Below are 16,519 nucleotides of genomic sequence, written 5' to 3'. Positions count from 1 at the left end.
TTCCCAATGTACTCTACTGGGAGAATTCTGATAATAACTCTGATTCTAAGAATCTAGATGTGATGGTTCCATTGTTATTGAAGAACTGAAGAAATCTTTAAAGGATCTTTTATATTTTTAGTATTTATTATTCTTTCATTTTCACCCTTTAAAGGCCCTTGGGACTATTTGAGCATAAGATTTTCTGTAAATTTGGTTTTTCTTTCTATTGCCTCTCTCTTTAGAGATTATCTTCTATCATTCTTTCCCCCAAGATTTATCACTGGAGATTATATTCTAAATTGGTATTGTTGTTAGTTCTTCTCTTTTACCCTGCCAAGGATATCAAGTAATTTCTTATAGAACTGTTTTTCAGTATTTAATCTCTATTGTAGTAATTGATTTACATCAGTTAAATTCCTTTAGAAATTATGATAGTGTTAGTTCTTTAATCATTTCCCATTTCTCACCCTCAACTCACTTAAAATAGGCAAGTTGAAACTGCCTTATTTATACACTCCATCTAACTTTCATTTTTATTTTTTCAGAAATGACTGTGGTATTAAGATAAGTCCTCTACTGGTTTGAACCCCAAATCTTGAAACACACACACATCCAGAGTTATAATAGAGCATATCTAACAATGTATATACAACACTGGGCCCTAAATAATCAAAATTACTTTTACTACTTTCAAACATTAAGAAAAAATTAACAACAAAACATATTCTGGAAAATTAATCAGGCTCAGTATTACTCATAGTATTCACATTTTCCACAGACTGAATTACACAGCATTGAAAGGAAAAAAAATGCTCACATCAGGAAACCAATCACTCAGCTCATATTGTGGCCTGAATAAATCTAAACATTATTCACACAGTGCTAGAAGATTTATCTAATGCCCTAAACACAAAAGCATTCTCTTGTTAACTTCGTATGACTGATACCAAATATATGTTTTTATAGTAGCAATCATGATTTCAAAATTATTTGACACATTTGGAATTGTGATTGCCTTTCAAGACAATAGTCTATGTTTGCACAAGGAATCCTACATATTTACCGACCACAATGCTTCTTCCTGTCCTGAGTTCCTACTACATTTTTTGTCTTTTTTTCCACTTAATCATATGGTGTAATTGTTTAACCACATGCATATTTCATTATGGGTATGAATTTTCACTTAGACCTCTTAGTTAAGATAGGTGCCTGAAGTAGGCAAGTCAGCTCCCCAATAACTGCTCCAGCAAAAATCTAAAAAAAATAAAAACAAAATAAAACCCACACTATAACCAAATAATGATGAAGAAATTTCATGAGAAAGGATAGTAGGCTAGCAGCAGCAGCCCAGAAGTAATACATAGGAAGTTTCCTAGTTTAAACATTCCTAACTGCTTTAACATTCAGTCCTGTGCAATCATAACCAAAATCCAGAGCTTCCACATCATAGAAAAAAATATGGCAAACTTCCAGAAATCAAAACCATCAGAAGTATCAAGAAAGCAGAGTCAAGATCAAAAAACCCCAGCAGTTTCTAATAAAATTAAATCTTAGAATAGAATATACCAAAAAGGCAAAAAATATTCCAACTAATAATATACGCTGCAAAGCTGAGTGTAAAAAATGTTACACCAGTTCTGATTAAAAGATCAGAGTGTAGCAGTCACTCTGAATTACAAACACAAAATCCAGAAACAAATGGAAAAGGTAAACTTATTATGATGACACAGTACTAATATTTCTAATAATGGGAGAAAAATAATATTTGTTAAGAAACATAAAGATTTTTTAAAAGTACAACATCTGTGGATGAACTGGTTCTGATTTGAGAGTTTAGAGAAGGGATAGATAAAAGGATGTTGAAGAAAGGGGTAGAACTTAATATTTCTCATAACTGGAGTATAAAACAAGAATATAAACATGGAGAATGGAGAAGAGCAAGAAAGTAGGAGATGAACCTCACTTTTATCTGAAGCAAAGAAGAAGCAAAGAAACAAACATATATATACATATATACATGAAGTTTCATAAAGAAATATACTCAATAAGAAACAGGTGAGATTAGAAGGAAAATTATTAAAAAGGAGTAAAATATTGGGAATAGTTAACAAGTAAACTGAACTTTCTGATCACAAAGTTGGGAAAAAAACAGAACTGGAAACTAAAGGAATGTCTAATAGATGAATAAATTGTGGTACATAAATGTAATAAAATATTATTGTCATTAAAAATTATCAAAGAGCTGATTTCTAAGAATCAGGATCTAGTGTAGAGTGAAGTTAGCATAACCAGAATACTGATTTAAACAGTAACAAAATAAAAGAACAATTTTGAAAGACATAAGGATTCTGCACAAAGAAAAGATCAACTACATCTTCAAGTGTAGATGCTAACGAAGCATATTACCCCTTTCATGACAGGAGAGTTGATGTGCAGAAGGACACAATTTTGGACATGACCACTGTGTTAATTTATTTTGCTTAGAATTTTAAAAGGATTTTCCCTACCTTTTTTAATAAAGAGGCAAACACATGTACAAAATATAAAAAGGCAGTCTATTTACTTCCTTAACTTCTTGTTTATTTCATAGCATGATTTATCTAGTTCTGATAGAGCAAGGTTGAGATCCCCCACTAATATAGTTTTGCTGTCTATTTCTTCTTGCAAGTCTCTTAACTTCACTTCTAGGAATTCGGATGCTACACCACTTGGTGAATATATATTTAGTATTGACACTACATTATCTATGGTACCCATTAGCAAAATCTATGAGGTACCATTATCAATAGTATTCCTCTCTCTCTTTTTCCTGAGGCAATTGAGATTAAGTGACTTGCCCAGGGTCATACAGCCAGGAAATGTTAAGTGTCTGAAGCCAGATTTGAATTTAACTTTAGGTCCTCCTGAATTCAGGGCTGATGCTCTATCCACTACACCAACTAGCTGCACCTCCTTATCTCTTTTAATTAAATTTATTTTTGCTTTTCTTCATCTGAGATCAGGATTGATATCCCTGCTCTCTTTTTTTTTTTTTTTTTAATTTCAGCTGAAAGCATAATAGTTTCTGCTCCAGCTTTTTAAAAGGAAGGCTACTTAGACAAAAAGTGCAGTGGGGTACAGAAGGAAGCACAGATAAGCAGGGTAGTTTTATTTTTATCATATTTATTTTAAAACAAGCTATATGGGATAGAAACTCAGGGTCTCACATGCAATCTTTTTTTTGCTATTCTATTTTGCATGTGAAATGCTCATTTGGGAAGGGGGCAGTAAATAAGTTTAGAATTTTAAAAAATGTTTTATTAATCTTCCCAACAAGATACTAAGTTTCCTGAAAGTACTATTTTTTTATACTTAATATATTTATTTTTATCTATCATTTATCCATAGATAGTCCTATGGACAATTTTTATTGAACTTAATAAAAAGCTACAGATGACTTCTCTTACATGTAAAAACAAAATAGTGTTTTTTCTCCTTTGAGGATATCAACACTGTATATTTCTTTTAAGAAATCACTTGACCTCAGCTCCACAATAAGCAAAGATATCTATAAATAATGATGCTACCTATCATCTATTATAATGATAGACCTATGTAAATTACAGAGAACAAAAAAATGCTAGCAATCTCAACTTCAATAGACAAGTCTCATAAATATGATTTTTACTTTACTGAATTTTTTGGCTGTAATCTTCATTTTGTGAGGACTGTTCTGAGCTATATTCTAAGAATGGAGGAAGAGGGGATGTGACCACCCTATCTCTGATGTAGCTCCATATAGCTGTGAGTGAGCATTATGTCCTGCCAAGGCAACCCTGTGCCAATGATGGGGCCACCTCTCTCTCTTTTGCATTTCCTATCCTTTAATAAGTGGCATTGTGAATATCAAAAGGTATAGAAGTCTGTTATTATAGTGGTGACATGATTCTCCCAACATGACAACACATACACCACTGGCTAACTATAAGGGAAATGTCTGAATCAGAGAGAATAGATTCTGCAAAAGGAAGGACTGGCCACTTCACTGAAAAGGTTTCAACAGCAGAGGATTTGGAAAGCTCAAGGAAGAGGTGAAATGTAAAAATGTCTAATAGTCCTCCTGCAAACTGTGTTATGCCCCAACACACTTCCTTACCAATTGTCTTAGTAGATATGTTACTGAATACTGTGCAAATAATTCTGCTGATGTGTAATGTGATTCTTTTTATAATTATAATTGCTTAAATTATACCAGTATTATACCTAGTTTGTATGATATACTGATACTGATTTTCCTATTTCTATTTTCAAGAGGCTGTAGCCCTTGCACCAAATAAGTAACATTGTCACCAAGGTGTTGGTATAATAAACTAGTGTGGAAAAAAAAGGAAGTTTAATCTTCCTAATTAGAGAAGGTCTGCTTAGTAATGAATACAGTTCACAACAATTTGTTTGGTTTTTGGACATGGATGGTTATTCTAGCCACTATTCACAGCAGCAGTTAGTGTCAGATTATACCAACATACATATTTACACATATATTAAGAAAGATCTCTGACTACTTACTTTAAAGAGATGCTGATTTAAGGGCTTGATGAATTTCAACTCATTTTAACTATACATAGTAGCAATTAGAGGACCTAATCTAATCTTTATAAGAGAAAGCTTGCTTTTTGGCACTATTGTATAATGGAAATACCACCAACAAAATCAAGAGTTGGATAGTTTCAGGTCTAACATTAACACATTCTGTCACATGGGCAAGTCACTTTCTCATCTGGGTTGTAGTTTCCTCATACGCAAAATGAGGCCAGACATTATGGACATTGACATTTTATGACTTTGTAAAAGATAAAAAAACTTAAACCAACAATTACTTAATTTCTTTACAAATATAAAGATCTGGAATGTTAGTAATAGAGATACAAGTTTCACTACTCTACTTCCATGTACTGAAATAATGTATTAAGTAGGTGATTAATAAGTGCTTTTTAACTGATTCATTTGCTTGAATTCTCTTTTAAAGTATTTATCACCAAAAGGATGCCTAATTCCAAAGATTCAATTGAATTCAATTTAACGATGAACGGGTTGATTTTAGAAAAGTCTGGAAAGATTTACATGAACTGATGCTGAGTGAAGCAAACAGAACCAAGAAAACATTGTACAAAACACCAAGACTGTGTGATCAACTATGATAGAATTGGTTCTCCTCAGCAATTCAGTGATCCAAGGCAATCCCAATAAACTTTGGATGGAAAATACTATCCACATCCAGAGAGACTTATGGAAAACTGAATGTGGATCAATGCACGCTATTTTTGCCCTTTTTTTTCTTGTGGTTTTTCTCTTTTGTTATGATTTTTTCTCCCAACTTTAACTCATATGGAAATACGTAAAAAAAATTAATCTACATGTGTAACCTAAAATAAATCATTTTTAAAATTCAATATTAAAAAAATTATTAAGCACCTACTATGTGAGTGCCATGCGAGGTATTGGATAAGATTCACAGTTTAGATAAAATATAGATCTTACAGAATTGTAGAGGAATAATATAACCTATAATACAAAACAATACATAAGAAACCCATTTAAGAAATGTAAAAAATGTTTCAAGTCAGAGGAGACATGAGAGGGAGGGGAATGATCATCTTTGGGGAGATTACTCATGTGAGTTGGGCTTTAAAGGAAAAATAGAAATTAAAGTAGGGAGGAAAATCTTAGGCATATGGGACAAAAAAAGCATAGTGGTAAGGAAATATAGGATAGGTAGAAGGAATCTTGAAAAGTCAAGGTTGGCTGAGAAATAGTAATGAGATTAAGATTGTATAATATTAAAGTCTTACATGCTAGATTTCGGATTTCAAATTTTACTCAATGGGCAATCAGGAATCATTGTAGATGATTCTGAGCAAAGTAGCAGCATAAGTATAAGCAATACTGATCTGGTATAACAGATGGATGAGATGGGAAAGAGGGGGAAAAAAGAGGAAAGATGAGGGGAGAAGAAAAGTCAGATGCTTTTCAAGTGCCATTTCATAAATGACTATTAAGTCTATGATTCTTTCTTACATTGGTGACATAGAAAATTTGTAATAAAGCAATAGCAGAAAATTCTGACCTCAATAACTCAAAACCATATAGAATTGGCTAGAGTTGTTTTTACCTATGAAAAATAAATCTGAGATCAAAATAATGAGGTAATGAACAAGGAAAAATCAGCTGTCAGCTGCAAAAGTGCCAAAGAATCTGCTTACAGAAAACTCTGAGCCATGAAAACATCTAAACAATGAACTGGCATGCAAATTTTGTTAAGGAGGCCAATAAATCAATATTTTCTCTTAGTGATTAAGTAAACTCAACTGTTTTCCTATTATGGCCACACATTAGGTAGATATGGCCTCATTGTGCCCTTGGAGATTGCCATTTAAATCATATTTGTACACACACACACACACACACACACACACGCATGCACACACATGCACAAATTGGCCTTGGTTAGAAAACTATGAGTCAATTTGGTAAAGGATACAGGTCTATGATGTTTATTACCACCTCTATTTTCTTGGAGTAAGAAGTCACATTGTGGCACAATAGTAGCTCCACAACTTTATCTCATCATGATATGACGGGATACTTAGAGAACCCCAGAGACTCTACTAAAAAGCTATTAGAAATAATTCATAACTTTAGCAAAATTGCAGGTTATAAAATAAATCCCCATAAATCCTCAGCATTTTTATATATCACCAACAAAATCCAACAGCAAGAGCTACAAAAAGAAATTCCATTCAAAATAACTGTTGACAGCATAGAAGGAAAGTCAGGAATTATATGAACAAAATTACACAAAACTTTCCACACAAATAAAGTCAGACTTAAATAATTGGAAAAATATTAAGTGCTCTTGGATAGGCCAAGCGAATACTCCCTAAACTAATCTATTTATTTAGTGCTATACCAATCAGACTTCCAAGAAAATATTTTAATGATCTAGAAAAAATAACAACAAAATTCACATGGAATAATAAAAAGTCTAGAATCTCAAAAGAATTAATGAAAAAAAAATCAAATGAAGGTGGCCTAGCTGTACCTGATCTAAAATTATATTATAAAGCAGCAGTCACCAAAACCATTTGGTATTGGCTAAGAAATAGATTAGTTGATCAGTGGAACAGGTTAGGTTCACAAGACAGAATAGTCAACTATAGCAATCTAGTGTTTGACAAACCCAAAGATCCTAACTTTTGGGATAAGAATTCATTATTTGACAAAAACTGCTGGGATAACTGGAAATTAGTATGGCAGAAATTAGGCATGGACCCACACTTAACACTGTATACCAAGATAAGATCAAAATGGGTCCATGATTTAGAAATAAAGAACAAGATTACAAATAAATTAGAGGAACATAGGATAGTTTATCTCTCAGACTTGTGGAGGAGGAAGAAATTTGTGACCAAAGATGAACTAGAGACCATTATTGATCACAAAATAGAAAATTCTGATTACATCAAATTAAAAAGCTTCTGTACAAACAAAACTAATGCAAACAAGATTAGAAGGGAAGCAACAAAGTGGGAAAACATCTTCACAGTTAAAGGTTCTGATAAAGGCCACATTTCCAAAATATATAGAGAACTGACTCTAATTTATAAGAAATCAAGCCATTTTCCAATTGACAAAAGGATATGAAGAGACAATTTTCAGACGATGAAACTGAAACTATTACCACTCATATGAAAGAGTGTTCCAAATCATTATTAATCAGAGAAATGCAAATTAAGACAACTCTGAGATACCACTACACACCTGTCAGATTGGCTAAGATGACAGGAAAAAATAATGATGATTGTTGGAGGGGATGCAGGAAAACTGGGACACTGATAAATTGTTTGTGGAGTTGTGAACGAATCCAACCATTCTGAAGAGCAATCTGGAATTATGCCCAAAAAGTTATCAAACTGTGCATACCCTTTGACCCAGCAGTGTTACTACTGGGCTTATACCCCAAGGAGATACTAAAGAAGGGAAAGGGACCTGTATGTGCCAAAATGTTTGTGGCAGCCCTATTTGTAGTGGCTAGAAACTGGAAAATGAATGGATGCCCATCAATTTGAGAATGGTTGGGTAAATTGTGGTATATGAATGTTATGGACTATTATTGTTCTGTAAGAAATGACCAGCAGGATGAATACAGAGAAGCTTGGAGAGACTTACATGAACTGATGCTAAGTGAAATGAGCAGAACCAGGAGATTATTATATGCTTCAACAATGATACTGTATGAAGGTGTATTCTGATGGAAGTGAATTTCTTTGACAAAGAGACCTAATTCAGTTTCAATTGATCAATGATGGACAGAAGCAGCTACACCCAAAGAAAAAACACTGGGAAATGAATGTAAACTGTTTGCATTTTTGTTTTTCTTCCCGGGTTATTTTTACCTTCTGAATCCAATTCTCCCTGTGCAACAAGAAAACTGTTTGGTTCTGCACACATATATAATTGTATCTAGGATATACTACGACATATTCAACATATATAGGACTGCTTGCCATCTAGGGGAAGGGGTAGAGGGGTAGAGGGTGGAGGGAGAGAGGGGAAAATTCGGAACAGAAGTGAGTGCAAGGGATAATGTTGTAAAAAATTACCCTGGCATGGGTTCTGTCAATAAAAAGTTATTATAATAAATTTTTTAAAAAAACCTTATCTCATCATTCTAAACAAAGATTATATTCTATCCTGCTTTTAGATGCTGCTTTTCTTCTATGACTGACACTAACAACTGAATATACTTACTTGTAAATTAAAGATTATATTTTAATTAGAATTATTTCTTAGCAATAGTTGAATCCCTTGAAAACTATTTCTTTATGGTATTAGAAACATATAATCTAAACAAGAAAAAAGTTTATGTAGATCATATAATTTCTATTGACCCAATATAAATTAACTATATTCCCATGTTTCATCAAAGCATGGAAGTGCTCCATATTTATGATGATTATGAATAAGAGCTTATCAGCAGATCAGCAACCAATAATTTGATTATTTTTTGCCACAGTTATTTGTAAAGCCTTATAAAGACACGAAAAAGCTGGAATCCACAGTGACAGAATTATTCACATTGATCAAATAACAGTTTTTCAAAGTACCAAATTTAAAATTATTTTGAATCATTAAAAATGTCACTTTGTAAATTAGAAGTTAAAATGGAGTTTACAAAGATATTTTAAAAATAGTATTGATACATTCTAGTTTGAAAGCAAATAATTTGTGTTAAAAAGTTAAAAAGAAAACATTTGTGTTATGGTTTCTTTAAATTGTATCCCAGGAAGTAGGCTGAAGAAACATTTAAGATAAATGTTACATAAATTAGTAGAAAATACAAATGAATTAAAGAACTGTGAGCCAAATAGCCAAATAGAATCTAACATTCCTTAGAATGCTTTAAAAGTTTTATGTGCTGAATGTTAGAGGGTATGTGGGAAAACTGGGACACTGATACATTTTTGGTGGAATTGTGAATACATCCAGCCAGCCATTCTGGAGAGCAATTTGGAACTATACTCAAAAAGTTACCAAATTGTGCATACCCCTTGATCCAACAGTATTACTGCTGGGCTTATATCCCAAAGAGATCTTAAAGGAGAGAAAGGGACCTGTATTTGCAAAAATGTTTGTGGCAGCCCTTTCTATAGTGGCTAGAAACTGGAAATTGAATGGATGTCCATCAATTGGAGAATGGCTGAATAAATTGTGGTATATGAATATTATGGAATAAAATTGTTCTGTAAGAAATGACCAGCAGAATGATTTCAGAAAGACCTGGAGAGACTTCCATGAACTGATGCTGAGTGAAATGAGCAGGACCAAAAGATCATTATATACTTCAACAACAATACTATATGACGATCAATTCTGATGGATGTGGCTCTCTTCAACAATGAGATAAACCAATTCAGTTCCATTTGTTCAATAATAAAGAGAATCAGCTACACCCAATGAAAGAATTCTGGGAAATGAGTGTGAACCACAACATAACATTTCCAATCCCTCTTTTTTTTGTCCGCTTGCATTTTTGATTTCCTTCTCTTTATTATTAAAAATAAAATAATTTTACCTTATTTCTAAGTCTGATTTTTCTTGTGCAGCAAAATAACTGTATGGATATGTATACATATATTGTATTTAACATATTTAACCATGTATTGGTCTACCTGCCATCTGGGGGAGGGGTTGGGGAGGAGGGGAAAAGTTGGAACAGAAGGTTTTGCAAGGGTCAATGCTCAAAAAATACCCATGCATATATCTTGTAAATAAAAAGCTATAAGAATATAAAAAGCCTTAAAATTTAAAAAATATTATGATGCAATTAAGAAATGCTATAGTTTGCTAATATATTGAACGTCTAAAGTATTAAAATTAAACCAATTTTCACCAGCCAAAACTATTTGTTAGGAAATTATTCTCTAAATACACAACCAATTATAAAATATCAATAGGGTACTTTGTAATTTAGCTATTATCTCTCAAGTATGAGCTCTTTCCAGAACATCTCAGTTATTTCCTAGATAATTCTACTCTGGCTCTTCTTTCTGAAAAAAAAATTACTAATGCTAAGAAACATTTTATGAATGACTTTCTCTCCCCCTTTTCCAAAACACACAGATATATAACCAATCTCTAAGTTATAAGCTTGTTTCCTAATTTCACCAAGAAAATTAATTTCTATTTTATTACTATCAAGAAAATAAGTGTTTCAACGATTGTTACTTACATTTTCAACAGGAAATGGTGTGTGTGTGTGTGTGTGTGTGTGTGATACATAATAAATATATATATAAATATATATATATGAAACAATACAAAGGAAAATATAATGCAGATTAAATGATGCATAAGGTTATATATATAATTTTCTCGTAAACTATGATTTATCAACTTTAATTTGCTGCCCATAAATTCTATTTTACTTGCAAAATGTGTTTTGTATCCAAAATGCCTCCAAACATTGTATAATAATACTTCTAGGAGAGGATGCTTTCCAATGTTATATTTTGTCAGAAACTTTGTTACAAAAAGTAGACTATAGGAAGATAATGATACATGACAAGATGTCACTGACAGGGAATTAAGGTATGAAAATAATAATATCCAATATCCTGAAAAATAAACAATATGCATTTAGGAAGTTGAGAGCAAAAGGGAAGGGGAAGGTGATGTAATATTTATCAGGGTGAAAATAAGGGGTTGGCCTTTCTGGAAAGGAAGAAGAATCAAGTGATGTTAAATGAATAAGAAGAAAAAAGCAAATGTGAAATTAACTATTTTTATGTATGAGATGATCTCAAACCACATGATCATAATGGCTATACATTATAACTGGGTGTAAAAAGATGAGAATAGACAAATTCAGGTAATTTCTGATCCAAAGTTATATATAAACTATTCTCACACAAGTTTTCAACAATAAAAAAAAATACATATCACTACTTCTTTGCCATATAGCTTTAAAACAACCTTGTAATGTTACAACTAAAAATTAATTTTATTTTAAAATAATATATTATATATATAATATATTATATAATATATATATGTATGTTATATATATATATATAATATATATATTTGGTGAATATATTTCACCTAAAGTACTGAAGGCATAACATATACATGTATCTTTTTCTGAACCATTACCACCAACATACACAATTATCTAACTAGAAATATACTGCAATGGGGGATAGAGTGGGAAAGGAACATTTATTAAGAGCTTATTATGTTCCAGGCACTGTTACAACAACACTGGGAAGCTGGTGCTATTATTATTCCTGTTTTTAAATTGATAGAACTGAGGCAGAGTTTAAGTGACCTGCCCAGATCACACTGCTAGGAAGAATAAGACTTCACTTGAACTCTATTCTAAGACTAGTGCACAATCCATTGCACTTTCTAAACTGCCTCTCTATACATTATTATGACAGTCAAAATCTTTTTACTATGAATTGTGTGGAAAGGAAGAATATTTTACAACTAAATTGTTACCTGAACAGTTTTATTTACATATAGCATAGCTGACAGATTTAACTGATAAGTATGACATATAGGCTAGAATGAGAGTACAGGGTATAAAAAAATATTTCTACCATCTTACTACTGTCTTGATGTCCAGCCTTAAGTCTTCAACCATCTATTGGACAATTTGATCCATATTTCTCTTATTCACTTAAAATTCAACATGTTAAAAACTGGATTCATTATCTTTCCCCCCAAACTCCTTTCTTCCCAATATTCCTATTATTAAAGGTACCATTATCCACCCAATCATCAAGATTCATAACCTAGCTGTTATCCTCAATCCTCATTCTTTCCCCCACCACCTCCATTATCTTATCTGTTATCAACTCTTATTGATTCTACTTTTACAACACATCATTTCTGACAATGCTATAACCCTATTGCAGGATCTCATTACTTCATTTGCAGACTGTAGCAAGAGATTTCTGTTTGGGTCTCCCTGCCTCAAAGCCTCTCTCTAATCCATCCTACGCTCAGTTGCTAAAGTGACTGATTTTCCACAAGACTGACCATGTCACCATCACCACCATTCCAATTCAATAAATTTTAATGGTTCACTACTAATTACAGGACAAAATATAATATCCTTTGCTTGCCTTTCAAAGCTTACCCCTACATTCCTTTCTAGTCTTTTTACATCTTATTCTCTTCTCCCCTTCAAGTATTTACAACTAATCCAATGACACTGACCTTGTTACTGTTTCTTAGACAAGACGCTTCTAACTCTGCATTTTCATTGGCTATACTCCGTTTCTGTAATACTCTCCTTCCTCATTTCAGTCTCCTAGTTACTCTGACTTCCTTGAAGTCTCAGATAAACAGGTGCTTAATAAGTATTTATTGGTTGACTGATTGCAAGGAGCCTTTCCTAGTCCCCTTTAATACTAATGCCTTTCCTCTGAGATTATTTCTCATTTTTCCTGTTATACATCTTATAAGTATTGTGTTTGTATATTGACTCCCCCATCTTAATAGGAACTTTGTGGGGGCATAACTGTTTTTGCCTTTCTTTGTATCCTCAGCAACTTATCACAGGACAAAACTTATGGTAAGCTGCAGAATTAAAAAAAAAAAAAAACTATTTATGATTTCATATTAATCTTACCTTATCCTACCATATTGGCAACAAAGGAGTAAACTGAACTTTCACATTCTAATTATTATTCATGATAAATGTAATAGGATAAATTCAGATGAATAAAGAGACTAAACTAGATTCAATCCACGTTGAAAAAAGGTTGCCCAATATTTATTTCCAATTCTAAAAATGGTAACAGAACAAAAACATGTATGTAGCTAACTAAAATCCTTGAATAACCTTAAAACCACATTCTTTTAGTCCTAAGTTGTACCCTCTTTCATCAAAGAATTTATCAGAATATCAAAAATTATATTGATTTATTTTAACTGAGTTCTTTTCCCAAAAAATGTTTATTTCATTTATTTTTCCTTAAATTCTTCTACAATTCATTTTCTGATGTTTCCCCTTTGATGAAGCTCCTCAAAAGCTGAACCTCAAACCTGTTTCAGTTCTTTTCTTTTCTTTTTTTGCTGAGGCAATTGGGGGTAAGTGACTTGCCCAGGGTCATATAGCCAGGAAGTATTAAGTGTCTGAGGCCAGATTTGAATTCAGATCCTCCTGACTTCAGGGCTTGTGCTCTGTCATACACTGTGCCAACTAGCTGTCCCTTCAGTTCCTTTCTTAAGAAATTGCTGTGTACAAGATAAATGGCACTGTGGTGACACAGTAATGTGCTAGGCTTGGAATTAGAAAGAACAGGATTCAAATTTCACCCTAACATTTATTAATTATGTGACCTTGAACTTAACTTCTATGTGTCTCTGATAACTCTCAAAGACATACTAAGTCGTAAACAAATTGGCTAAGGAGTTTCCCTACACAAATGACATCCTAACTCTTTTGTTTGTATGTACAAACTGAGTACCTGAGTTTGCAAGGGCAATAACAAAACAATTCCTACCTTCATTCTCTGTAGGGGATATATGTACACAGATAAATATGTAATTTCAAAAAGAAAAAATCACTAATAATTGGGTGGATCAGGAAAGAACTCTATCAGGAAGTGAAATGAAGAAACCTTAATGATTTTAAATAGGAATTTAAGGAAAGAACACATTTCACAGTACATAGGCACAGAAAAGGGAGATATAATGTTATATAGAGAAAATGACTGCTGACTAGTGGGACTAGAATGGGGAATACATGAAGAAGAATATGATCTAAGACTGTTATAATACAAAAGCTTCAAGATTGTGGAGGGTTTCAAATGCCAATCTAAGGAAAATGCATTTTATCCTAGAAACAATATTTAAGGAAATGATATGATCAGATCTGTGTTTCAGGAACAGAGATTGGCATTTGTGGCATTGTGAAAGGCAGACTAAAAAAAGGAAAGATAAATTAGAAATAGGTTATAGAAATAACCTAGGCTTGATCTGATAGGGGCCTGAACTAAGGCAGAAGCTATGTGAATAGGGATATAGAAGAAATAGAATCAGTAAAACTTAGTCAGTGATTACATATGGAAATTGAGAAAGATGAAAGTAAAAGTCAAGGAAGTGAAGATGATAACCATTAATGAAGACAGAAAAAAAAAATAGCTGAAAATCTAGAATAGGATTTATCAAATTTGAAAAGTAGTTATAATCAAAAGAGTGATGAAACCAAAGGAAGAGAAACAAGGTGGGGAGAAAGAGAAAATTAAAGAGCCAGAAGCAAAATGAAAACTAAGAAAAGGCCTCTGGATTTAGCAACCAAGAGTTCTTTGTCTATCTTATGAAGAACAATTTCATTTGAGGAGTAAAGAACAAACCAAATTGCTAGGAATTAGGGGTAGGAGATAATAATAATAATATCTAGCACTTTAAGGTTTACAAGTGCTTTGGAAATTCTATTTTATTTGGTTGTGACAACTCTGGAAGATAACTATTAATATTAACTTCATTTTATAGATAAAGAAACCAAGTCATAAGTTAAATGATTTCCTGAATAGGCTCAATGATCTGTCCTGATTGTGGATACCCTTTCTAGAAATATGGCTTTCTGAGAAATAATAAGGATGATATCTCAACGAGATAACTTAACAGGGTTAAGTGATAGTTTCTTTTTTAAAAGGACGAGGGAGATGAACATATTTGTAGGCAGTGGAAAAGCAATCAAAAGACAAGGAAAGGTTAAAGAATTCCTCCCCCAGAAATGGGAGTGGAAAGAGCAATGTTATGTACACAGCAGGTAAACTGTAAGTTTTTACTAAGAGTAATCAAGCCCAAATGTACATGTTGCAGGCTGGATAAATTTTTCAAGCACAGGAAGAATTGATGAAAGGTATATAAGGATATGATACATATGTTAATAAAAAACACAGGGATAAATCTACAAAAAATCTGACTGTATAAATGAGGTATGTCTATGAGTCCTGAGAGTCAGGAAACATAATCTAGCTCTTGCTTTGCTAGTTAACTGTGTAAAGTTAGACAATTCACGATATTTCTCTTGATCCCTGTTTCTTCATCCATACAATGAAGAAGCTGGATTAGATGAATTCTAAAGTCTTTTCCAGTAAAACTAATAATGTCATATTTAACTTCTTATTATGGAGTTCAAATACTTATTTTAAAGTTTTAATAGATATATAAGCAAACGCTCATAAAAAGTGTGTTTTTTCTTGTCCTTAATCTTTCTTTCTCATTTCAAATCAGGGGTGGAAAGACAAATTAACTCTACTGTAGTTTTCCCTGAATTACAAGAAAAACAAAGACACAAGGTAAATATTGAGTATTGATATACTAGAATTCTAAGATCAAATGATATAACGATCATTCAAGAACTAAATCTCTCTCCAAATTAAAAGTACAAAACTAAAATTCTATAACATGACTCCAGAAAATGGGAAAAGGCCATGTAACATAATTTTTTTTAAACTATTTTTTACTTTCTGTATTTTTTTTAAAAATAATTACAACTTTTTATTGACAGAGTCCATGCCTGGGTAATTTTTTACAACATTATCCCTTACACTCACTTCTGTTCCGACTTTTCCCCTCCCTACCTCCACCCCCTCCCCCAGATGGCAAGCAGTCCTATACATGTTAAATATGTCACAGTATATGCTAGATACGATATATGTGTGCAGAACCGAACAGTTCTCTTGTTGCACAGGCAACTCAAAAATTTTATAAGCAGTATAACAATATCACAAACTTAAAGGTCAGGAGAAGACTTAAATATAACTCAACAAACTGAGTAGAATGAAGCTTTTTTATATAGTTGGTTAAGGAGACATAATTTGATATATGGTATATTTAAATTACTGTAAGTAAAATTATCATTATTGACTTAATTCCTTGCTGACTGACCATAACCTTAACATAAAGATTACCTATTTTAAAAAGCTATAGAAAAAATAGCTAAACTGCTTAAGTTCAGCTCTTTTCTTTGTAAGTA

General features: G+C 32.4%; 1 protein-coding gene across 2 annotated transcripts in view; it reads right to left on the bottom strand.

Moving 5' to 3' along the window:
• SEC14L1 (SEC14 like lipid binding 1) overlaps positions 1–16,519 on the bottom strand; it is an 84,562-nt gene that overhangs the window by 64,093 nt on the left and 3,950 nt on the right. The gene's annotated exons all lie outside the window — the stretch shown is intronic.

The sequence above is a fragment of the Sarcophilus harrisii genome, chromosome 4 (assembly GCF_902635505.1).
Source record: "Sarcophilus harrisii chromosome 4, mSarHar1.11, whole genome shotgun sequence".
NCBI lineage: Eukaryota > Metazoa > Chordata > Mammalia > Dasyuromorphia > Dasyuridae > Sarcophilus > Sarcophilus harrisii.
The sequence above is the reverse complement of the archived record's forward strand: the minus strand, read 5'-3'. Positions and strand labels throughout refer to the sequence as shown.